This window comes from Temnothorax longispinosus, chromosome 12, assembly GCF_030848805.1.
Source record: "Temnothorax longispinosus isolate EJ_2023e chromosome 12, Tlon_JGU_v1, whole genome shotgun sequence".
NCBI classification, from domain to species: Eukaryota; Metazoa; Arthropoda; class Insecta; order Hymenoptera; family Formicidae; genus Temnothorax; species Temnothorax longispinosus.
Window position 1 is genome coordinate 9402483 of NC_092369.1, and position 16663 is coordinate 9419145.

At 36.7% G+C, this 16663-nt stretch overlaps 1 long non-coding RNA gene across 1 annotated transcript in view; it reads left to right on the forward strand.

Moving 5' to 3' along the window:
- LOC139823444 (uncharacterized) overlaps positions 1–11717 on the forward strand; it is a 116009-nt gene extending 104292 nt beyond the window's left edge. Inside the window, exon 5 of the long non-coding RNA XR_011734770.1 lies at positions 11594–11717. This is a non-coding gene — a long non-coding RNA (uncharacterized lncRNA). The remainder of the gene's footprint in view (positions 1–11593) is intronic.
- The last annotated feature ends 4946 nt before the right edge of the window (positions 11718–16663 follow it).

Genomic DNA, 16663 nt, shown 5'->3' on the forward strand with positions numbered 1-16663 from the left:
TGATATAGAATCGAAGAGAGAGAGAGAGAGAGAGAGAGAGAGAGAGAGAGAGAGATACAGTAAATGCACAATTTTACGTATAAGATTTTATGGGGATTGTAAAGATAATGTTAAATATGACAATAACAACTAATATATATTTATTAACTCCGATAATATATATCAACATTGTGATTATTATACATGTCAATCATACATTATTTACAGTTACGCAAATTAATTACAACCGAAACCAAATTACATTCCAAAAAGGTTAAATGAAGTACGAATTGATATTTATAGAATTTTGATTAATTTTAATCTAGAATTCATATATAATTTTAGATATACCTACATTTTGTCATTTTATTTTATTCAAATTTATGCTTAATTATAAATCTATTTTATTATGAGAGAGAGAGAGAGAGAGAGAGAGAGAGAGAGAGAGAGAGATTTATAATGTCATTAATTCATGACATTAATTTATATTTAAGTTCCAAAGCGTACGTAAATATTAATTTATATAATTTTATCACAAAACTGTTATTGTAATAAATTTTAATTAATTTTGTTCAATTTGAAGAAACAATTTCTTTTTTCCAATGTAAAGAAAAATAAGTTTGTATAACTTTTAATCCTGTCTTGTCATTCTTCACAGTAAAGAATACATTATTACATATTTGCATATTTGTATAAATTTACAGAAGAACTTAAAAGTTAGAGCTTGACTTACATTAGGTAATTAAGGCAATTCGTCGACATTTCTTTGAATCGCGATAGTCCACTAGAGATTCGGAGAAATTGGCAATTTATCCGTTTTTTCAAGTACTATTTAACCTTCCAATTATCTCGAGTTTACGATCTCAATCTGCGATCAGAATTGGGAAGCTGAAGCCAGTGAGTAACCGGTTTAAATTTCCAATTGAAAGTTTGTGCGATAATTCGTTTCGATTGCCCCATAAAGGGAGAAAGGTAGGGCGAAACCGTGCCAACTGAGAGCGAACAGCTACTGATTTAACAAAAAAACGGATTTTCCAGCAGGAGTTTTTGTGCGATCCCTACCACAGTGCGGTTATGCAAATGCGTCACGTGCACCCACGCATAGGCGTGCGAACGGTAGGCGATAACTGCGCATCGTCGATGATCAGTAATTACTCTTGCCTAAACTCAGGTAACAGTCTAATATCGGCGTAATATCCAATTTTCCATAATCAATTCCGGATCAACGTGTATCGGTTCTGACAAACTTTGATGCATCCGACGCCCTGGTAAGAGCATTCTCCTCGTTGAAGCCGTATAATGAGGGACGCATGACAAGCAGTTACTGAGCAGATAAATACCAAGATTTCTAGTGAAATAATAAATAGATAATACAGAACTTATACCGTACGAATTTATAAGTCAGATTCCATTAAACCTGAAAATTATCTTCTTAAACATCAATATGCATATGTAATCTCTAAATGTGTGTAGGAATCGTATTTCAAAAAATTGTTTTACAAAATAATTTAGAAATTAATTCAAATAGAAATCTGACTGTATTCGCGCATCGTGTCGCAGCTATTTATTCATCATGTCGAAGGAGTTGGACCTATATTAACGATGGAATAAGACCTATATTAGCAGAATGATCAGAGGAGGGACAATCTCCAAACTATAATGTCGTGCCAACAAATCGAGCGAAATGAACTGTGATGCGAGACGCAGTCGCGCGATAGAGTGGTTAACGATGCAATTTAGGCTGAGATCGATTTACACGGGTCAAGCAACACCTGGGCATCTGACAGCAACATTAGTGCGGCAGCAGATTGCACGTCTTTCATCACGTCTGGTACGACGTGCATGTATCAAGAACGTCTGAAGTTAATACACCGCCGTGGAACGTGGCTAATGACCGTAGAGCGCAAATTAATAGCCCTGTATTAAAAGGCAATAACGCGTACTACTTGCATAATTTTCCCGCGAGAAAACAGTGAATGCACGCGGCCTCTCTTGCCTAGCGCATTCTTCGTAACGTTGAATACAACAAAAAATTCTATTACGTACAAATCTAAGTTTAGGTAACGCATTGAATATATGATGCGCTAAGATAATGACGTAATTTCTTTTATAGAAACAATTTTTTTATTTTTTTACAAAACAACACACCACAAGCACATTGATTTTATATAATTTTTTAATTGTAGAATCAATAAAATGTAGAATCGAGACTAATGAGGGGTAATATAAGCACTAAGTGTATAAAATACTGTAAACTTTCCTTAAAATTTCCCCTCAGAGAGTATCGAAGAATAGGATATCCCGGAGACTATGGTTAATGGATGTGTTGTCTTTTAACCCAGGATCTACTTAAGCTAACTTGCCTATTAATTATGTCTTGGAAAATGGGTGTGTTCCCAAGAGTAATGCACTCAACACTCAACACATTCGACATATCCTATATTGAATTCAATCCATGATGTAGCTCGTGTTGAGAACCATAAAAAAATTACTATAAACTTATAATAAAAATTTAATGACTAATTAAGAGAATGCTTCATAAATTTGCCATTAAGGGCAGCTTTATACTATATCGTGTATACTGCAGGTGATTATGCATGCTCTGGAAAGCAATTTTTTTATGAAACAAAAATACTTTCGCGCACTCTCTGACAAAATAATTGTATTAGTACGAGTGAATTCTCAAGTATCAACTCAAAACTTATCTGTTACAGAACACGCATTGTTTTAAAGTAATATAACAGTATAATATAATAAAATAATATAATTGCGCTCTTATTTATCAATTCTTATTTTTGCTCTCTGTATTTTTCAAACATTTATCATACAGAAGTGAAAATAAAGATAAGTAAAACGTACTGTCGTGACTGTCACATAAGAAAGAAATCCTTTTCAATCTCAAATTTTCACGTATAGAGATTAGAGACATGTTTTGTAAGCAAAAACCAAACGCAAGAATAAAATATCACATTACTTTCTGTCTCAAAGTTTCAGTGACATTTACGGAGCATTCCAATAGTATTGATCCGATGCCTGCGTTTCATCATGTGTGTGTAACCGTCTGTACGAAATCTATGACTTTTCTCAGGAAGGCAGTTTTATGCGAGTGTAGCTCTCGTACACTTCATGACCTCATTACGGCGGTGCGCTAGTAAATTGCTAGGAATACAGTATGTATAAAGATGCGGATTGTAAAGAAGACCGCTGCGGCATTGATTATAACTTTCACGATTCTGCTCGTCATGCAAAGTTTCAAACCCATCATAACTTATACGTGTGACGTAAACACAATATTTCACAATTGTTAGATGCTGGTAATGGAAGACTGATCGTGAAAATACATTATCGAATTTAACTGGAATTTACCAATGAAATTGATTTAATAACTAATTTTTTTCTAAAAAATAACACACGTTTATATATTCCTTGATTTATTATATCTATCTATTAATACATTTTTCGATAACATTTTTCTAGCAGAGTTCAAAAATTATTTTAGTACAACTTTATTTAGTTTGTAATTTGATAAACAGAATTCTTATCAATATAACAAAACTCTATATGATAGAAAAATATTTTTTACTTCGTAGGATAAAATTGAAATAACTATTAAATTCTAAAATACGCACTATGTCGTGTGCATATCAAAATCGATATTTTTCTTTTAGCACAAACATTATTTTTACATACCATCCTTGCAACTCCTTTGCAACGTGTTTTCACCGCTTACGTATTTATGGAATAGTAGCTATGGTCTATATCTGAAGTTTTCTTTTGCTTCGCCAGACGATATCGAATTTTCTATAACGTTTCCGAGTAATTCCGCGTTTGCGTACGTGAAAGTTAAAAGGTGACAAGGTTTAGCCAAGGCCGTGCTGGCTCTTATCGAACTTCCGTACTTGACTCTCTGACGCTTAATATTCTTTTGTAAATTTACCCGCCAATCCTGGCTATTATAACACCCCGGGCGTAGCGTAGAATGATTTAAAAAAGTATCAACTATAACCGACTCTCTCTTGAAAGTGAAATATTCGCGCAGAATGTTCTCTAGAAAATCAGAAGCCAAACATTTAAACAGCCGAATCCGTGCCTCGCCCGCGAATTCGCTCGGACATAGTATTGTTCCGCTTCCGCTTTTGTTGCAAACGCACTTATCTAATTGTATGAACGATATATATACGTGAATGACACAAAACGCGACGGTGCACATCGGTGTAGATATTCAAATCACTGCTTGTTAATTCACACACCTTCGTTTGCACGGAGAGCGAGAAAGCGAAATGTGTACATATCGCGCACGACAGTACGTAGCTTGATAAATTAACAATAGTCCACAGTGCGAGCGCGCGCGTGTGTCCCGCTTGGGCGTTGTATCTCGATTTTCTTCGTAAAATATCCGCCGATATCCGCCCGTTGCGAGAAATAAATCTGTAATAATTCATCGTACAATTTCGCATACTGAGAAATATGTGCCGTAAAAAAATCAAAGATTGAAACCACAGATTTTGGATGTGTTTGAACGAATGAATTTATAAAATATTGTCAAATATTTGCTAAAAGGTTTTTAATAATTATTTAAAGCAAATAAAAATCTATATTTCTATATATATATAAACATTTTAAAAAGATATATAAAAACGATATATTTTCTCTATTTTGCATTTTTTTTAAATATACATATACACACACATAAATAATTATATAACAAAAATGGGATTTCTTTTGGATAAATATGGACTAACGCAATGATTATTTAATGATAAAGCTAGCTAGCATTATCTTTTAAATGCCAAGATTACCGATTGATATAATCACCAATAGCCTATGCTATTAGCATAATCAAATTGCATAAGTATGACAAATATTTGTTTATATATAATTATAACTAAATCATTAAAAACGAGAGCTATATAATTTTATTAAATTAACGTGTCATCCCATTTATCCCATTTATCCCATTTGTAAATTGTACAAATGATCTCAGAGCGATTACATAAAATCATACAATCAAGGTTGCAAGGTTGTCTGAAAATCACAGCTGCATCGCATTTTCTCTCTCACGGTAACTTCCGTCGTAGGACTCCTCAGACACAGATCACCTATCTCTCGATGCTGCCGAATTGACCCAGGTCCGTTGCATTATTCACGATATTGGACGGAAGCTACAAGGAGAGTGTACATACTGTCCAGCATCTATTCATCGCGGGAAATCTTTTGGAAAGAAATTCTAATGCTTAGGGTGAAACTTTTGTATCTTCAATTTTGTGAACGTTGTCTTAAAACGACAATCTGTATTACGAGGTGCGAGAAATAAGCTTTAATTGCACAATTTTAACTTTTAATCCATAAAAATCGACATGTGCGATGCTTTGCGTTGATCGTACGGTTTTTTTAATACATGCATACTGTATAATAATAAAAACGACTTGAACTACGCTCTTGAACTACTCAAAAGCAATGCAAAAATTAAATGAGTAAATTGCACGCACGTGATAGCAGACATTATATTAACGTCAGTGCGTACTAAAAGATATGCATATTTTAGCCTATTTAATAAAATATTAAATTGCTTATCTTACACTTCATTATATAAGAAAACGTGAAAAAGAAATTTTAAGTTGAACGTTATATAAAAATTATTTCTTTTATTTTATTTTTATTTAAAGATATAAAGAAAATTGTGAAAGTCTGAAAGATTTTATAAAAGATATATTTCTCACAATATGTTATATACATTACTAAATTACACACAATTGTTAAGTCGCTAATATATCATTTACCACAACTAAATCGGATTACAGGTAATTTTCACGGAGTCCTCGTAACATTGTAAAGCGCCGGCCATCAAAACAGGGTGCCTCGAATCTTGCGTCGGTCTTCGCAGACGACAATTCACGTTAGAAGTCTTAACGAGGACCCATAAAAACGCGCTCAGTGAATGTCAATCCCGCAGTCCCGCCACCTCCGCGCTTCCATCTAGCTATCTGACCGTCTCGCTTCCTCCCTCCGACATTTCGTATCTCCGTTGATAGTTGTCCTCCTCCATCCAGCCACTACCACGCAAACAGAAATTAATTAGAAGTAGTAGAACGTTTGCTCTCCTTACGACTCGCAGCAGTTCGCCGGCGAGTCTGAAACAAGATTACCGGATTTGCTGTTTTTGTTCGGCCGCGCAACGTAATTCGCTTGCAGGCACTCGAATCGCCCTCGTTCTCCTCGTCGCCGTCGTCGGCGTCGGCGTCGGGGTCGGCATCGTCTTCGTCGTCTTCGTCGTCCTTGGCGTCATCGTCATCATCGTCGTCGTCGTCGTCGTTGTTGTTGCCGACGTCGACGCCGTCCTCTACAACGACGACGTCCGTCGACGACGCCCGAATGTCGACAGTACCCTATCTCGCCCCCGCAAGATAGTATTCTTCTTTCTGCCACGCTGTACGAACGCCGCGCATCGCGGGGCAAAATGCCGGATTACGATTTGGCGAAAGAAGCATCGCGGGAGTTAAGTTTCAGATTTTCCGCGAAACTTGCAACCGGTTAATTGGTTTACTTCCGGCGCATACCAGCGGCCAAGGAACTTCCATCCCGGCTTGTTTTGCTCGGCGAAAGCTGTAAATCGTCGGCCTGTCTGTCTCCCTCTTCGTACCATCCCCTTTTCTCGTGCCCAAGTCGCCGTGCCACGCATTAATTGGAAAATAAACGTCATCAAAGATAACTCATTAAAAATCTATCTTTATCATACATTTGATATTGACTGTAAGAAATTAAAAGAAAAAGGTTTGTTTTACGAAACAAAATCAATATAGAAAGATATTAACATTATTTGTTCTCTTTATAAACATACAAATTTTAATTTCCGTCTATTATAAAAATGTTATTTCAGTCCAAAAGAGAAATATTTCTGGAAACTGCTGCAACGTTATAACTATTAACCGCAAATGGCTAAGTACTGCAAAATATAATTAATGTTAATTCAGAAATTTTGTCTAAAAAAGAACTTGTAACTTGCATTTTGTAATTTGCATGTTGGAAGCTTACGCAAAAAATTTCGTGCATATTGTAGATAAAACTTTTTAGATAAAACATGTAAAGTAATATTTATTACCTGTGCAACTTTTACAAGTGCTGCTTACAAGAAATTTAACATGATTGCATCCTCAATCTGAGGTTCAAGCAATATATTTTTGTTGCAATTTTTGACTCGCATAGAAAGGAAAAAATTTCAATTTGTCACAATTATTTTTTAGTATATAATATAACATTATTTTATTCAATTGTTTCCATTATATAAATGTGTGTATCTACAAATATCGTTAAGTTGTAATGCTCAATTTGTGAATGACTTTCAGATCAGAGCAAGATTGCTTTGAAATTGAAATTGATTCTAATCTGCAATTGTTATATTAAATTTTGGAATTATTAAATGATGTAATGATTGCTGCAAAATATTGCCAATAATAATGCGTGCAATAATATCCATATAATAAAGCATATAATAACACCACTAATAATAATCTTCCGCCAAAAATACGAGCGCTAGTATATGTGTAAACGGGCAGAGTAAATAGTGCGCCACAATGTGAAGCGTTCATCTCTATGACGAAACTCCTCCAGGAAAATTCAATTACGTCATGTATAATGCCGCAGGATTTTTGTTTAGTCTCCACTGTGATACTTTTGAAAGCCCATTCCCTTTGAGGAAATTTACCGCGAGCGGCCGGGAGTGAATGGCTGAAATGAGGAGAAAATCAATATCTCCGAAGAAATAACATTCCAGGTATAAGGGAAAAAGCCGCGCCGTCTAAAAATATTGATACTTTAACTAAGGAGGAAAGTTTGGCCGCTTACTGCCGCGCAGTGCCGGGCGGAACAACATAGGCGGCTCGGCATCTGCGGCGGCTGGTATTGACGGGTCTCCAATTCTATCAGGCTCCGGGAAAATATATATGTATTGGATGGCACATTATCGCATATTAGTCATAAAACTTTTTTTTTTCCTCGGTATGAGAGGTGAACGAAATAAATTCCGCACGCGTGTCAGACGTCCGCGTGGATTATCGCGTTGAGCGGAGAAACGGCCATCTTAAGTCGTATTAATCACGCTCCGGCCGTTATATCTGCTGAAAAAGAACAGCGAGATTAACTTTTATGCTCTACTAATTTCTGTGCGGTAACAAGTCTCGCGATTTATTTCTTAGATGTTATTGCGCTTATATATTATTCGCACGATCGATCGAGCGGCTGCGATTATCATTCCGACTAAATTTAAATACTTAAAGAGAATAATTAAATGGCAATAGCTATAAACATATTTCTATTATCTCACATTAAATAACTTAGATTGTTGCGTAATGAATTATAATGAAATAAATTATATCAATATATCATGTTTGTTGTATTAATTATATTTCGATACATATGCTGATGTCTGTTTTGCAATTATTTCGCACAATAAATGTAGTTTTATGGTTTCTGATTATATATTGGAAATTGTAATAAATATATTTATAATTATATTAAATTGAGATTAACAAGTGTGACCTTATTAAATTAATAATTAATGAAAGTAGTTTAATGACGAAATCGTACAATAATATCTCACACGAAATAAAATTATTACATTATTATAACAATCACGTACGAAATATTGCATTAAAATTGTTCGACAATTAATAGCTTTTGAAAATATAAACTAAATTTAATTTTAAAATAAGCATATATTACTAGTCAGGTATTTTTTCCGTATTTCACAGGCGGACTAATTCGCAGCATATACTACTTACGATCCGCGATTTATCTCTACTTGTTTATATTATCTCTGTAAATATGAGTGAATGCTACCACCATTGTTTATTGATATTAAACGTAACATTAAGTAAAGCTGAAAAAAATATACGAAAACTAGAAAAATATAAAAATAAAAAGTTACATACGATTATATAGATCTCAATAAACAAAATTATTCCCTATGAAAATTATTCCCGAATACAGCCTCTTTGCTACGGGCTGATATACGTCGAGTGTAAAGGCATGACAGTAGCAGGATAAGGGGTACCGGAGCATGTACTGTATGGGATAATGATTGACAGGTATCGACAGTCGGCGCTAACTGGTCGACGCAAACCTGTCAATGGTTGACGGCGATCACTTGTCCCGCTGTTACGGAGTTCATCGCCAGCGATGAGCCGCGTGACGATGCAAGATGTCACACTATCGTACGTGTCGATGCGATTCCTACAGATATGTATAACAGGGCATAACACCGCGGATATAACACTATTATATACGATATTAATATTAATATATCACACGCGCATCAATAACCGCCGTTAGCGATAACGCGCGCGATAGGTGCGTAGGCGAAACGAAATCCGTAATTTGCATAAATTATTGCGACAACAAACATCGAGCATTAAGCGAGAAAATGAATGCGCCAAATGACATGTATCCGGGATATCTCCATCGAAATGCGACGGTGTATCAGAAATCATGGGGAGCTATAATCTCCGCGTGCATTATCGGCGAATAGCGTGATTCAAAACGTAAACGATTAATGCGATTTCTGCGATACAAATAATTTTATTGTTTTCGTTTTGGAATGCACGTGGAGTGATTTAATAAATTAAAACGAATGAGAAATAATTGCGTAATATGCACATTATACAATTACACACGTTAAAATACTGTGTAATTGTTGTCGTATCATAGGAGGAATGTTTCGATATGTATTGTATCATGCAGATTTTAAAATTGCTCAAAAAAAAAAAAATCAGTTTCTTATGACTTTTGTTCGGCGAAATTTCGGCGAAATACGTATCCGCATTATAAGGAGAATTGTAAGATCGCTAACTTAAGTCCGCTCTTATACGGAACGGGACAATTCACTGTTTGTTAGCGCATCGCTGAAGCCGGTTGCCAATAAATTCTCCGTTCCTCCGCATTTTCGTCCAAGTTCGATCTTTGAGCATCTCAAAGAGAGAAGGGAGAGATGAGAGGTCGGGGTATATCGTTTGGTCTGTTATCCACAGCCACGAAAACTGTATTTCACTGCATGAACTGCACGACACTCGAAGGGATGCGTCATAAATCATCCCGGCCGCGACGTGTGGGACATCGGATTGCATTTACAGAGCAAATAAATCTTTAAGACGGGTAACTATGCGGGTCAACGGTATCGGCGCTTCGTGCATGTCCGCGCAACGCAAATCGCAAGTTAACACAATGTCTACCAAAATCTCGTATACCGTGCATAATACTATTCTTTTATGATTGAATTTTAATGAACAATACAATGCGCGTATCAACGTAAGCTTGACTTCTGTACAAGTGAAATTTATAGATAGTCTATTATTTTCTTTTTTTCCGTGCAGACTTAAGTCTGTAGTTGTATGCTTTGAAAGAATAGCCTTCATTATACTAATCAGTAAATACTTGAATAACATATCAATATTTGCCACTATTCAATATCTGCTTTTATAATAGTTGTGCATATACCTATGCGATCACAGTATCGTTATATTCAAACGCTAAATGATATTCAAACGCTAAATGCAAGAGACCGTATTTAACACGCAATTATTTCAATGTAACAATCACGACCGTAATAATTTGACTAATGTTTAGCTAATTTTGTTCATCATTACTCGAACTTTGTCAACATTTCGGCATTATATTCTTTTCTCACAATCGTGCATAATTAATAACCGGTTAATGATACCGTTACATTTAACAGTGTGGCAAATCGTTTTACGCGAAACATATTTAATGACGTAACGATTCTGTTTCAGTTAATATAGTTTATCGATAACATCTTCCGTTTCCAAATATTCTCTCTGCATTTCAGATAAATAGAGAACAAAGCTACGATTTATATGATATAACAATACTGCGTTTTACTCGAGAATTATGTGTATTTGTTTGGGATGTGTTGACTTAGCACCCTTCCCTCTTCCCACGATTTTCCGACATATTGTGCATCCCATCGTGCTCGTATAATCACAATATCAATGTAATCATGCATTCAGATATTAATCTCATATCCGAGGCATTATAAACGTCCAAGTGATTAATTAAGCAACAAATAACATTCGTAAATTAATTCACCGGAGGCGGCTTAATTAATTGATCGATATATTGCCAATTGTATAATCGTATTTTAATCATTATTTGATTTTTATTAAATGTTTTATACCGAAGCAACTATATATATAAATTAAGTACAGGTAACTAATACTCACAATGTGAATTTTCTACTAGATTCTATAATACATCTATATTAGGAACATGGATTTTTTAAATAAATGCTATATACAAATATAAAATCAGGTGATTATATCTGATTACAAATATAACAATCAAATGTTGTATATTTTTAATTTATTTAAAATAATTATAGATATACATGATATTGAGAATGTATCTTCTACGAAATATATGTAAATAGTCATCTGTGCATTCACTTAAATTGAAGTGACTTTTCTTCGTTCAGTTTCAACTTGATTCTTTTATGCAGCTACGTACAAATAGCAAGCGTAATGTTGCCACGAACATGAGTTGTCATCAACATAAAGTCAAACGAAAGAATACAGAAGCTCTTAATCGTGACTTAAAATTGTTACAGGTCTTGATCGTTGTCGGGCGGATGGCGTTCAAGCGTTTCGATGTCACTTTACCGCATCCAATCAGGAATGTCAACGTTGAAACAGCTGATCTAGCACGCTACAACGATTGCCAGTACGTGAGGTCGCGTTGGTATGTATACACGTATATACCGTCGGCGCTCGCTTGAGTTTGTAATATCTTTCTCTCCAGTTCACTCCACGTTCCTCACTCTTCCTTTTTTGCCTCTGTTCCACGCTCGTCTCCCTCCCTCTTTCTCTACTTTTTTCCTCTTACACTTACTCAAAATCTTAACTTGATTTCTAGTCTCTCTTCTCTTCGCCACATGTAGCCGGCAGCCTTCTCGTTTCTCCAAACTTCCACGATTTTCACTTTTCGTGGATATATTTGTTCGCTTAAACGATGTAGGATCAAAATTGTCAAATATCCGAGCCAACGGGGCGAGAAAGCCGCACGAGTGCGTGCACTCTCTCTCCTCCATCTCCGCCACCACCTTTTCCAGCCTCGCAGCCTTTGTTGTTCATAGAACCGCCATTGAATACAGCACCGTGCATTATGCTTTCATTCAATCCTCTCGCTTAAAATCGGTCGCAAAACTACGCGGTAATGGTTTTTGCACAATGCTATTAACGTTGAACTAACGAAGGCTGTCTACTGTGCTGGCTCGATGTTAAGATGGAAAAGTCGATGGGGGTGTCACGGGGTTTGCGTCGTATACCAGATACAATGCGAATTCTCGGTAAAATAATTGAGTTTCTCATTTCCCAACGCTATCCTTCACCGTCGCCAAACTAAAATCCAAATTAATTGAGAGGGTTGAAACGGAAGTAATCTTGGGCGAGAAACAAGAGACAGTTCTTTAAATTCGATCTTTTCGAGCTTTCTGTGAGCTCTTTATTTTTTACGGTACTCTTTCTTGTACCCTCTTACCTCTATTAATCAAAGTCGCGTATTATTAATAAACTATTATCATTCTTCGCGTAGCGCGCGCGAAAGAAGGGTGAATATTTTCTTCTATTATCTTTCAAGTACATACAAAATGGTATATTATTGAAATTGTGTTATTAAATTTCTAACCATTCTTAAGTTACTGCAGCTATTACGTGATTTCAATGTGAAAATATATTCTCCGTCTATAATAATCGTCTTCAGAAAAAGAAACATCCCGGCTTAAGAAAGTGACTTAAGAAATGTAGTATACGCTACAAGCGATATCATTTAGCCATTTATTCCGCCAGATATCGTAATCCGACCGCAGAAATCCCCCCGGGCTTTGCCTAGCGCCAAAAACGAGCTGTTCCCATCTGTTGAATATCCGCGAAAAATGCCGCAGTTTTAGCGGAAACGTGCCGGAGAAAGCATAAACGCTGAGATTTTGTACACACTCTCCGCTCCAAGGCTCACGTCAAGGGATCAACCCCTGACCGCCGGTTAGCAAACAATACGTGATGTCGGTCCTGTGCAAAGAGCACGGGAAATCCTGAAAAAGAGCTTTATCTCTTAGAGCGAAGGAGAACCGCGCGGCCGTGGAACGTGGAACTCGATGCAGAGACAGCTCCTGCAACCGAAAGGGAAGAGACGCGAGAATGGTAGCGGAGGTTTCGCGGTCGGCGTCGAGTCTCGCCTCGTTTCCATATCGAGCGACTTTCGGGAGGGGTAGCGGTGACATCGTAACTCAATTTTCGCCCTCGCGCTATGGGGATGCGAAGGGGGGAGGGGGCACGAAAGTTTCCTGAAGGGGAAACGCCGTGAAACGGCGAATCGATCGAACGCTCGTCGATGCTCGATAACATTTCGCGCCTCCGTGCTTGAAGGGTCCTTTTTTTTCCCCCTCTGACGCTCTTCGTGCGGGTGCTTCACCTCTTCGGCGGCTTATCCCATCTCCGGAAAGTCCATTAGTTCTCAGATCATCGTTACCTGTAATTCAATTCCGGCGGGCTTTCCAGGTGAGGCAAGGTGAGACGGCAAAAGTTAGGTAAAGGCGGACGAAGCAAGAGGTGCAAAATAAAACGCGCCAAGACGAGCGGAAGCACGAGGTAGAAAAGTATTTGAGCACATTTAGAAGGTTTTCTTAGTACTTCGATATATATCACGGTCTACCGGGATAGGAACGAGAAGAAGAGAAAGATTTTACAAATTTTCTCAGCGATGCTAGATAATGTAACTGCTATTATGACTTGTAACTTTTCTATTGTATCCTCTGGGTATAATTGACAAGAATACAAATGTGCAGTTATTTGATTACTAATTATAAGCTCTCTCGCGTAAGCATTAATGTGCCGTTTTCTTAAAATTGTTACAAATCCTAGTATCGGCCATGAACAAATTGAGTTAGCTAACGCGAACATCCTACGATTTTCTCGCAATCTCTTGAAGCATTTGTGGTATGCATACTTTTCGTGATTCTTTTTCTAGAAAGGTATTTTTTAATCATATTTTATACTTTTAGAGAAAAATGATTGGACGGTGTTTACGTGAAAGTCTACTAGAAGTAGCTTTATTTTTAAAAATTAAATAATAATATTTTTAAGGCAATCTTGGTCTAAAAATATTTCTCTTCGCAAAAAAGAATTAATCTCTTTACAGATGTTTCTTTAGAAGATACAGTTTCTTAATGTCAATTATAAAATTTACACAAATAATTAAATAAAAGTGTTTTGGTAAACTTTACTTTTAATACGAGAAAAGCGTGGTGGTTTGAGTAAATCAAGATGGAAATCCTAATGGCATAAATTACCAAAAGTAAATTAAAACGGGGCAATCTGTCGGGGAATAGGATACACGTTGACGACAAATTTAGATATGTGTTGCAAATTTGTTACCATATGAAATGAAGGGTAAACTACGCACCGTCGACCATTCGCGATATAACACGATAATGATTGCCGGAACTTCCATCCTATCGCAAAATTAGATCGGGTCATATCAGATTCTAACTTTGTTGCCCAGCCGTAAGCTTTCCTCCCACCGTCCCGCCGTCGCCACATACCCGGGCCATAGTTTACGCTCTGTGCCCGTGATATCTCCTTCTACCAACACCCGCAAAGCCCGTCCTTCGTACTGCACGCAGCGCAGCACCACAGCGCTATGCCGGCGCCGTAGAATTAGCTTAATAGTTTCTGGCCAGCACGCCATTACGAAGAAAATCTAATTGTTTTGCGGCCCCACAGCCGGCTGAGCGCCCTCCGACCGCCGCGCCGGTGTCTTAATGCGGCGCTCGCCCAGATCCCGCATGCGGGACACGAGCGTGTCGAGAAGATTTTACGACGACACGACGATAGATCGGTACCCTCGTCCCTTCGCACCGGCAGTACTTCGTTCGTGTCGTTCTTCGTCCGTGTTGTATGTAGTGTATCGCGATACCTCTATCTGCTTTTCGCGAGCGCGATGAACTTTATACGTGTTGTCTTGCGTCCGGCGCGTAAAACGATCCTAATAACACGAACGGCACTGTTTCGGCCGGATGTGTTACGAGAGCTTGAAGTAGATACAACGAGTATACTTCTCTCTCACGGCCCTAAACTGGAAACGAGTCCATAAATGCCACTCTGTTCGATCTCTAAATTGTTCCTGCAGCTATGCAACCACTACCGGAAAATATACAAGAAGGCTTGTTACACATTTACTGCCAATGCGAATCTGATGTGCAACATTTTTTATCTTTTTATGTTATTAGATTTCTTTACATCTCATATTCACTAGCTGCTTCTATCTTTATTTACTATAGATTTAGCGACGCCCCATAAATCCTCACTACTTATGAATTACTAAATAAAAGATTACAATAAAATTATTATTTGATACATAATTCTTCTCAAGTTAAATATAAAATATAAAACATATTTTTTATACAAGATATAAAAATATTTATTGATTTTCTTTTTTAATTCTTTTAGATATCTTTTTCATTCATCTTTACTGTGTTTAAAATCTCAAAGCATTTTGCTCAAGCATTATTCTTCCATGTGCATACGTACCAAATTCTTTTATATATATAAATATACGTACATTTGAAGCTTATATAATCATAATCCTTTAAAATTCAAATATCATTTTTAATCACATAATTTTTTTATATCTCAGCTTTGAAAATGTTACGTTTCTTTTAATTTCTCTGATATTTGTAACGACGATAAATCTGTATGCGTTATTAATAAATCAGAGATAGGAATGAACATGGACACGCAAGATTTGTTCCATTGCAAATTTGAATGCATTGCCAAGGCATCACCAGCGCATAACTTTATCTCATAGCCGATGCACTAGTTACAATTTTATCAAGTGCTGCGTCGCACCCGTGTTACGAATATGGCAGTTGGATAGTGATTACAGTGCGAGCAACAGAACAAGAACGAAGTAAAAAAGGGCGCGCGGTGATGATATAGGGTGACAGAACTAGTGAGAGAAAGAGACGAAGAGAATGGAAATGTCAGAGTTCATTTATTATTGTCCGGCCAATGTGGCGCGCGAAACGCGAGAATTGTCGGCAATGAAATCATAATTTGCGTCGCAAGCCAGAGGCGCTCTTGAGTAAGTTGTTCCATGGTGTACAACGACAGGAAATTTCGGAATAAGTTCGGGAGAAGCACATAACGTGCTAACGAGCCGTTAATAAATATCTCGAACAAACAAGTTCAAAACTGAGTTCTGCAACCAAAAACAGGATTTGCGCGAACATCCGTTTGACGGTGAACAGCAAAATTCATTAAAACAATCTTCCATTGGATGCATAAATAAAAACAGAGAGAATATTTTGATTCAAATACTTTCATTATGCCGCAAATAATTCGTCTTTATATGTTTACAGTAACGAGATTGTTATAAATTATAAATACAATTGTAAAGGATAATGAAACCCTTCTGTGAAATTACATTTTACAAAAATTTAATCTCAAATTTGCGTAAATTTTTCATTATTTGCTCGTTATAAAAATGTTCGTCTAGGTTCTTTAAACCTAAGTAAATTATACTTACATATTTATTTTGATTTATTCACCGTTTGATCTATTCTAGAACGGTCCTTGTACTTTTTAGACGTCTTTTGACCTTGACAGATGCCAGGAATCCAAGT